The following is an 8985-nucleotide window of genomic DNA, read 5'->3' as shown; positions in this document are numbered from 1 at the left end:
ACCACGATACAGCGCCGGGAAAGGGCAGGCGGAGGGATCTCAGAGCGGGGTTTGCTGAAGGACGGCGGCGCCGGCGGCGCGCTCTGTGATTGCTCCGCTCGCGCGTGAGGTGATCTCAGCTTATGTGGCGTCAGCCGGGCGGGTGGCTTGAGCACCGCCCTTGGCCTGGGCAAGCGACCCGCTGCAACCGAGCTTTTCAGGGCCCGCGTCCTGAGGTGCTGGAGAGACAGCCCACAAGCTCGGGAAGAGGGATATTGTGAAAGAGGCCGTCTACACACTGAAGGGTGGGGCGATGAGGTCAGTCCCATGCCACCCCAATTAAGACCAGTCTGACAGGTATTAATATATGGCATAACGATAACAAAACTTAGCTGCTGTCTGGATTATACGGAAGCAGGTTTTCCGAAACAAATTTGTATATTTTAGGCCAACGCGATGTATTGGAGGCAGCCCTCTGTCCAGAAAGATTTTAAGGCGGAACTCCAGTCCTAAAGCTACAGTCCCTTGGCCACCCGCTCCTGTGGTCTCGAACAAGCATGTATATATCACGACCACCACATTTAATCCCCGTCCTCTGTCACTCTCACGAGCTCCCGACCATCCTCATGTATTTACTCAGCCACTATGAGGAGCTAGGTGTTGTGCTACGTTGGCGCTGGGGATACAGCAGTGAAAGAGAACTGCAGGGCCCTCAGGGAGGGAGCAGGAGTATCTAATTACCTGCTCAACACCTCCACCTAAATGCCTTTCATCTCTTTGTCGGGAAATCCCGAGCTGGATTTCCCTCCTCCTACCCCGCTGCCAACCTGCTCCTCCTATGAGGCCCATGTAGTATGGGCACCACTATGCATCCCATTGCCCTCCTCCATTCCTCATATTTAATCAATCACCACATCTTATAATTCCACCACTTTGAATGTTTCTCCACTCACCACGACCTTAGGTCAGGTCTCCTTGCTGCTTGTCTGCGTTGCAAAAGTACCCTACCTGGTACTTGTCCATTCTTGTCCTTAATCTGTCCTCCCCACTGTTGCCGTTTCTTGTATCTCCAAAAAATGTTGCAATCATCTCTGTAGGTTTCCTCTATTAGAAAATGAACTTGAGAGTAGGGATCATGCCTTAATTGTTTTTATATTCTGCTTTTATCTTAATACCTACCATAGCAGTTCTCAAAATTGTGGTATCCCCAAGAGTCTTTCAGAGTATCTGCAAAGCCAAAGCTCTTTATAATAATACTGTTATTTTCTTTATACTGCTGGAATTTGCCCTGATAGTGTAAAATCAGTAGTAAATAAAAACTCTCTTGGGCTTTGGCACAAATCAAAGGCAATGATACCAAACTCGAGCAGTTATTATTCTTCACTGCCATGCACTTGCAATAGAAAAAAAAAAAATTACCTATTTCACTTAACACTGTCTTTGATGAAATTGTGAATATTTATTAAAGTTCAAACGTTGAGTACATGTATTTTTTAACTAGCAGACTTTTTTATGGGATAACATTTTGCTTGAAAGAATGACTACCAAACTCAGGTCATTCACATTTATTTGACATTTTCTTGAAAATGAAACCAGTCTGTCCTTTAAAAGAAAATCATTGGCAATATTTGTTGTCAATGATAAAATTAAAGCTTTCCAGGGCACCTGTGTGGTTCGGTCACTTATTGATTGATTTTGAGTCATGTGATTTTGGCTCATGATCTCTGGTTCATAAGATGAGCCCCAAGTTGAGCTCCATGCCTGCTTAAGATTCTCCCTTTCCTTCTGACTCCTCCCCCCTGACCCTACCACCCCCCCAGGCTTGCACTCTTTTTCTCTCTCTCTCTCTCAAAAAACAAACTTTCAAATAAAAATTAAGAATTTTAGAAAACTTAGATACTAATGTAAACTTGACAACATAACTAATTCTTGAGACTTTTCTGCAGAGGAAAATTTAGTAACAAAAGGATTTTGTGTAATAAAATGTGTCAACGTTAGAATCTTTGCAAAATTCATTGAACCAGTATTTTCAAATGAAATGCATGATGTTACCAAATCATGCATGGGTAAAATATTTTTTGAAAGTACAAGTTAGACCAAAAGATTTTCATAGAATATAAAAAGTTCATTGATATACCTCTAGATTCTACATTGTCACTAACTTTTAAGATACTACCACTTATAAAGAAAATTACCTATAATTATCTGGAAAAGTTTTTGGTTTTTTTTTAAGATTTTATTTACTTATTTGACAGACAGAGATCACAAGTAGGCAGAGAGGCAGGCAGAGAGAGACAGAGCAGAGAGCCTGATGTGGGGCTCCATCCCAGGACCTTGGGATCATGACCCAAGCCGAAGGCAGAGGCTTTACCCACTGAGCCACCCAGGTGCCCCTATCTGGAAAAGTTATTAAAATATTCCTGCCTTTTCCAACTATATAGCTGTGTGAAGTTTATATAATTCAACACAAACAATGGACATGATTGAATACAGAAGCACATATGAGAATTCAACTATTTTCCATTTAGCCAGGCAGTAAAGGGATCTGCAAAAATCTGAAGTAGCACCATGTATTTCACTTCTTTTTTTTTTTTTTTAGAGAGAATGAGCACAGGCAATAGGGGGAGGGGCAGGAAGAGTGAGAGATGATCCTAAGCAGGCTTCCACATCCACCACAGAATCCCATGGGGGCTTGATCTCACCACCCTGAGATCATCAGCCAAAATGAAGAGTTGGAGGCTTAACCAACTGAGCCACCCAGGTGCCCCACTCACTATTTTCTTTTATTTGAAAACATAACTATGTTCATTAAAATGCATTGTTTATATTAACATGGGCTTGTTATTTTTAATAAATATTTTTATTTCTCTACCTTAATTTGTATTACTGTAAATATGTATAGATATACATATTTTTTTAAAGTTCTTTAGGGTTCTTAATAATTTATGAGATTGTGAAAGACTCCTGAAACCAAAAAGTTTGTAAACTGCTGACCTAGCATATGAGTTGTGAGGCTTTCAATTTTGTTCTCCCATACCATCAGTATGACCTTCCTATGAAGTAGTTTTAAAACAAGACATTTGATTAATTATAACTCCAAGGTAGTCCTCATTATTATATAGCCATAGCTTTTGTTATTTTAATATGAGTTTGCCAAAGTAATATTTCAGAAGCACATCATAAAATGAAAAGGGAGATTATTGATTCACCATGGATTCAACCCTACTATTATCTTATTAGTTGAGTATGATAATTCATCTTTTTCCTGTGCTGCCCATACTTTTCATCAGACCACTCTTAACGTTATTGAAATTAAATTTAATTCCTTATTGTGAACTGAAATCCTGGGTGATAAGCATTTGTGAGCAATGCCAATTTTTTTTGTTGTTGTTTAAATATAAAGTTAAATAGTAAGATGCTTGACTGAAAATTAGCTAAGATAATTTTATTGGAAAATGTTTTTCTTTTTTTTTTTGAGATTTTATTTATTTGACACAGAGAGAAGGAGGGGAGAGAGCAAACACAAGAGGAGAAGTGACAGGCAGTGGGAGAAGCAGGCTTCCCACCGAGAAAGGAACTGGATATGGGGCTCAATCTGAGCACCCTGGGGTCAGGACTGGAGCCAAAGGCAGCTGCTTAATCAGCGAGCCACCCAGGCATCCCAGAAAATGTTTTCTTAAAATAATAATAATAGTAGTAATAGTAATAATTTTTCTTTCTGTAATCTTCCTGAGATATACTTGGAAGGGGAAGGAGGAGGATTATATTAAGTACAGTACAAACTACAGCCATTTCTCCAGAGAGCTCTTCTCCCTCTCAGCCTGGCCTTGAGCCTCTGCTCACTTTCCCATAATTCCTCAATAAAATGCTGCTCTGACAAGAAGGGTGATTCCCTTAAAATCCCCAAAACCACACTTTGGACATATGACCTTACCTTTACAACTTTACTGAAGGACTGTAGATAACAAAGTAAAATTTTAGAACCTGAAAGAACTAAAACCATCCAAACTAAAACCATCTTTAGAAACATGACTGTTTCTAAAGAAAAAGGACAAAATGTTAAACATGTCATGGGGAGCGGGAGTTAGTTTCCTTCATAGACACAGAACACTACGTGGCTTTCCTTTTGAAAATCTACTACTATGCTTCTCCTCACTGAAGAGGTTTTCTTTATTCTTTTAAAAGATTTATTTATGTATTTTAGAGAGAGAAAGAGAATGAGAGCAGAGGGACAGGGAGAATCTCAAGCAGGCTCCAGGCCCAACATAGAGCCTGACACAGGGCTTGATCTCAGGACCCTGAGATCCTGACCTGAGCCAAAATCAAGAGTTGGTTGCTTAACTGACTGGGCCACCCAGGCATCCCTGAAGGTGGTTTTCTTTAATCCCTAATGTCAAAAAATCTCCATTTCAGTGAATTCTAATCCCTACCCACAGAAATTTATTTCACCCAAGGATCTGCAACCCACCCACACCCAAACCCTAATCTGCCCCTCCCCAAAAGGGCAGTTCACAGGGCACAATTACACAGAACATTTCCCTAAGTCTGAATTTTTCAGTAAGAGGCAGTTAAGCAAAGCTGTCCCATTTGACACATCAAGTTAAGACCCTCAAGTTCCTATGCCAGTGTGAAATAAGATGTACATCTTCATTTCTCCTGTAGTTTTTTGATAACTTATGGACCAAACGCACACACCAAGAACGAATATCTTTCAGCCCGGGACAAAGGCAAATAAAGGAAGTGAAACATTTTCCTAAATGCAGCTAAATTCACACAGATTCCATTGCTTTTAGTAGAGATGGTGCTGTATGTGATTATGCAGAAAGAAGTGGTTTTCCCATTGTGCATCCTCAGGGCTTCAGACCTTGCCAACTAGAGCATTGGAAATAATAGGATTATCTATTCCTGATGGATACTTTTCAGTAACACAAAGATCTGGGTAACTTTGAAATTATATCTTTATAATAATAGGCCAGAGAAAATTATCACTATTTTCTCTTTGTTGCTTACACTTTGGTGTCATATGTAGAAACCACTGCCTAACCCAGGGTCATGTAGTTTTATGCCTATGTTCTCTTCTGTGATTTTTATAGTTTTACTTCATATGAAGGAGTTTGGTGGATTTTGAGTTAATTTTTGTATATGGTATGAAATAGGGCTTTAAATTCATTCTTTTGCATGTGGATATTCAGTTGTCCCAGCATCATTTATTGAAAAGACTGTCCTTTCACCATTGAATTATCCAAACACCCTTGTCAAAAATCAATTGACTGTATATGTAAGAGTTTAATTCTGAACCCTCAATTCTGTTCCATTGATCTATGTGTCTATCCTTATTCAAGTGCCACAGTCTTTTTCTTCTCAGTAATATATACACACATTCATAAATAAGTGTTTATTTATATAAACTTACAGCAATTTCTTTTAATGAGTGACTTCTAATTAACATGTTATAAATTTATATATATGTGGGTGCATTTATGTACTTATTTATACAAAGCTTGGGAACTTGGGAACTTGATAAAATAACTTTTAATGCTCTTTCAGCTCTGTTAGGTAAAATAGGACTCTAACAATTTTATGTATGTTTTTAGGTTAACAGGATTCCATCTGCTGTTCTCACAGCATTTGACCACTGATTTTGTAGTTAGTGCTCATGGATTTAAAGTTTACTGTGAAGGTAAGTGATAGTAATGTAAAAGGACCATTGCCCAGTTTAATGTAATCAACCCAAAATTCTCCAGAGTGGAAATGGAAGAACTACAAGAAAGGAAGATACAGTTCATCTTCTTATCTCAAATCTTGCTTTAAGATTCACCTTCTTATTAATTATTATATATAATTATACATATAATATATATAATCTACATTATCTTCTTATTTATTTTTATATAATAAAATATTAAAATTAGTGGGCTTTAATGTTTTGTCATAGTCATGTCATAGTGTATCTAGACAGAGGAAAATCTTTCTTAGGAGACGAGACTATGAAATCACTATAGACCTAAAGATTAACAAAAGGAATTGAAATGTGAGACTAACAGAAAACTAGGCCTGTTTGAGTTTTGGGCTCATAGACTCTACCCTATTCTCTGTGCCCCACCGCTCAGCCAGAAGATAAACTAGTAATCTGTCTTCTTTGCAAGTTAGGACCAAGAGAAAAAAGTCCAATAAGAGACAAGAGTTGACATCTTCCATTCCAAACCAGCCTTTTCAATCCCACAGGTCCATAACTCTTTAGCCACAGAGAGAAATACTAATAAACTCTTGAGACAGTTTTTATTTGGAAGTGTGGTACAAAGTCATGGCATCAAAACAGACCTAATTTGATTAGGAGGACATTTATAATCTCTATTTATCCCATGTAGTGTGGGTACTCATATGTTTCACCGCGGAAGGATTGTTTAATAATGGGGTCAGACCCTAGGTTCTGCTGAGTGTTAAAAACATACAGAATCTGCATGTCTTTCATTTTTACGATGTGAAAAAATTCTGATGGCAAAAATATTCTGAGGGTTTCAGATACAGATCATGGACTTCTGATTTCTTCTTTATGTGATTTGACAATAAGTTTTCAGTTTATTCCCTAGTTTCAAGAAGAGCCCCTTCCTTACCCATAGGAATATCATACCAAATTTCGACTCACCTCCCCAGGACTATATTACCAGAATGTATCACATCAGGTCTGATATCATCTTAAGAAACACACAAATATTATGGAAGCAGTGGTTATTTTCTAAAGCACATACTTCAAAATATGAGGGTTTGTTTTTTCTTTGGCGTAAACAACAGAATTTAATATTCTTACGGTGCTGGCTAGAATTCCCAGATCAACGTGTTAGCTGATTGAGTTCCTGGCAAGAGGAACTTTCTGGCTTATAGATTGCCTTCTCATGGTATCCTTACATGGTGGAGAGAACTCATGTCTCTTCCTTTTCTTATAAGGACACCAGCCCTGTTGGATCAAGGCCCCTCTGTGATAACCTCATTTAACCTTTGTCAGCTCCTTACAGGCCCTCTCTCCAAATATAGTCACATTGAGGTTAAAGGCTTCAACATATGAATTTTTTCTTGAATCCTCTATGTTTGAAATTATTGGTTATCAATTTTCAGGATTGTTAATTGGTTATTAATTTTCAGGATTGTTTTGACTTTTCTGAGTCCCTCATTTTTATATGAATTTTAGGACCAGCTTATCAATTTCTACAGAAAGAGATTGCTTTGAATCTGTGTATCAGTTTGGGGAGTATTGCCCTCTTAACATTAAGTCTTACAATCCATGAACATAGACACCTTTCCGTTTATTTAGGTCTTCTTTAATTTCTTTCAGTAATGTAAATTGTTTTGTTTTCAAGCCTTCCACTTCTTTTGTTAAATGTATTTATTTTTTTTTAAAGATTTTATTTATTTATTTGACAGACAGAGATCACAAGTAGGCAGAGAAGCAGGCAGAGAGAGAGGAGGAAGCAGGCTCCCTGCTGAGCAGAGAACCTGATACGGGACTTGATCCCAGGACCCTGAGATCATGACCTGAGCCGAAGGCAGCGGCTTAACCCACTGAGCCACCCAGGCGCCCCTGTTAAATGTATTAATGAGTGTTTTATTTTTTTGATATTATGCATGGGATAATTTTCTTGATTGCATTTTCAAATTGCTCACTGATACTGCATAGAAATGCAGTTAAATTTTATAAATTGATCTTCTAGCCTCCTAGCTTGCTGAACTCTCCTTTACTAGTTCTAATAGGTTTTTAATAGTTCATCAAGATTTTCTAGGTACAAGATTATGTCATCTATAAATATAGTTTTATTTTTTCCTTTCCAATATGATTTATTTTATTCTTGTTCTTGCCTAATTGCCATGGCTTAAAACTCCAGCACAGTAGTGGATAGAAGTGGTAAGAACAGACATCCTTATCTTGTTCCTAAAACTAAGAGAAAAGGATTCAGTGTTTCACCACGAAGTATGATGCTAGCTATGAGTTTTTTGTAGATAACCTTTATTAGATTGAGTTAGTTCCCCCTCGTCTTAGTTTGCTGAGTGTTTTTATCTTGCAGGAGTACTGCATTTTTTTCAAATCCTTTTCTGTATCTTCTGAGAAGATCATGTTGTTTTTGTCCTTTTTTAATATGTCATATCACATTGGTTGATTTTTATTTTTTGAACCAACCTTGTGTTCCTGGAATAAATCCCACCTGGTCATGGTATATAATTCTGTTTGTAAATTACTGGATTTGGTTTACTTGTATTTTGATGAGGATCTTTGCATCTGTATTCATAAGGGATATTGACCTGCCCCTTTCTTGGGAAGTCTTTGTTTGTGTTTTCGTTATCAAGATAATACTGGCCGCATAGAGGATATTTAGATCTAATAATTTGGTCTGCTGCTTTTTGTTTTGATTGTTGTACACTCTGTGTAGAGGACCAGCCTGAGGTTTAAACTTAATGTCTTTTCTGAGCCTTTCCGGAGCATATTTGTTCACTTTCTAATTTTCCTAAACTATGCAGTTGTTTTTGAATGTCCTAGTTTTGATGTCTGGCTCCCAAAAGAGGAAGGAGAGGAAAATGAAGGAATGAGAGAAGTGTATCAGAGCTTTAAATCCCAGGGAAGTCATGTGGCCTAGAGGGGGGAGGGGCTTGCAACAATTGGTGGGAGTGCAGCAATGGCCACCCACCTTTTGTCTGCACTTCTCTGTTTAGAAGCAGCAATGGGTGAACTGCGTGACTCACCTGGTTCACCGTGTGATTCTTGGTTTCAGCTTGGAACCCCATGTCAGGCTCCAGGGGCCTGCTTAAGATTATGTCTCTTCCTTTCCCTCTGCCCCCCTCCTGCTTTCTCTCTTAAAAAAGAAAAAGCAGCAATCAGCAAGAAGAGCTCACATATCTGATATTTGGAGGACAGAGTCCTTTTACTGACCCCTGGTTCCTGCAGGTTTTGTGCAGGGTGCTCCAGGAACATGTGCACAACTGCCTGTCAGGGCACTGAGATGGCGAATGGTAAATACA

General features: G+C 38.4%; 1 protein-coding gene across 1 annotated transcript in view; it reads left to right on the top strand.

The window, feature by feature from the left end:
• The first annotated feature begins 132 nt into the window (after positions 1–132).
• Positions 133–8985, top strand: part of ANKIB1 (ankyrin repeat and IBR domain containing 1) — a 261525-nt gene continuing 252672 nt past the window's right edge. Inside the window, exons 1-2 of the mRNA XM_082692603.1 lie at positions 133–297; positions 5574–5659. The gene's annotated coding sequence lies outside the window, so the exon portion shown is untranslated. The remainder of the gene's footprint in view (positions 298–5573; positions 5660–8985) is intronic.

This window comes from Mustela nivalis (genome assembly GCF_964662115.1).
Source record: "Mustela nivalis genome assembly, chromosome: 12".
Taxonomy (NCBI): domain Eukaryota; kingdom Metazoa; phylum Chordata; class Mammalia; order Carnivora; family Mustelidae; genus Mustela; species Mustela nivalis.
This window is presented reverse-complemented; position numbering and strand designations above follow the sequence as displayed.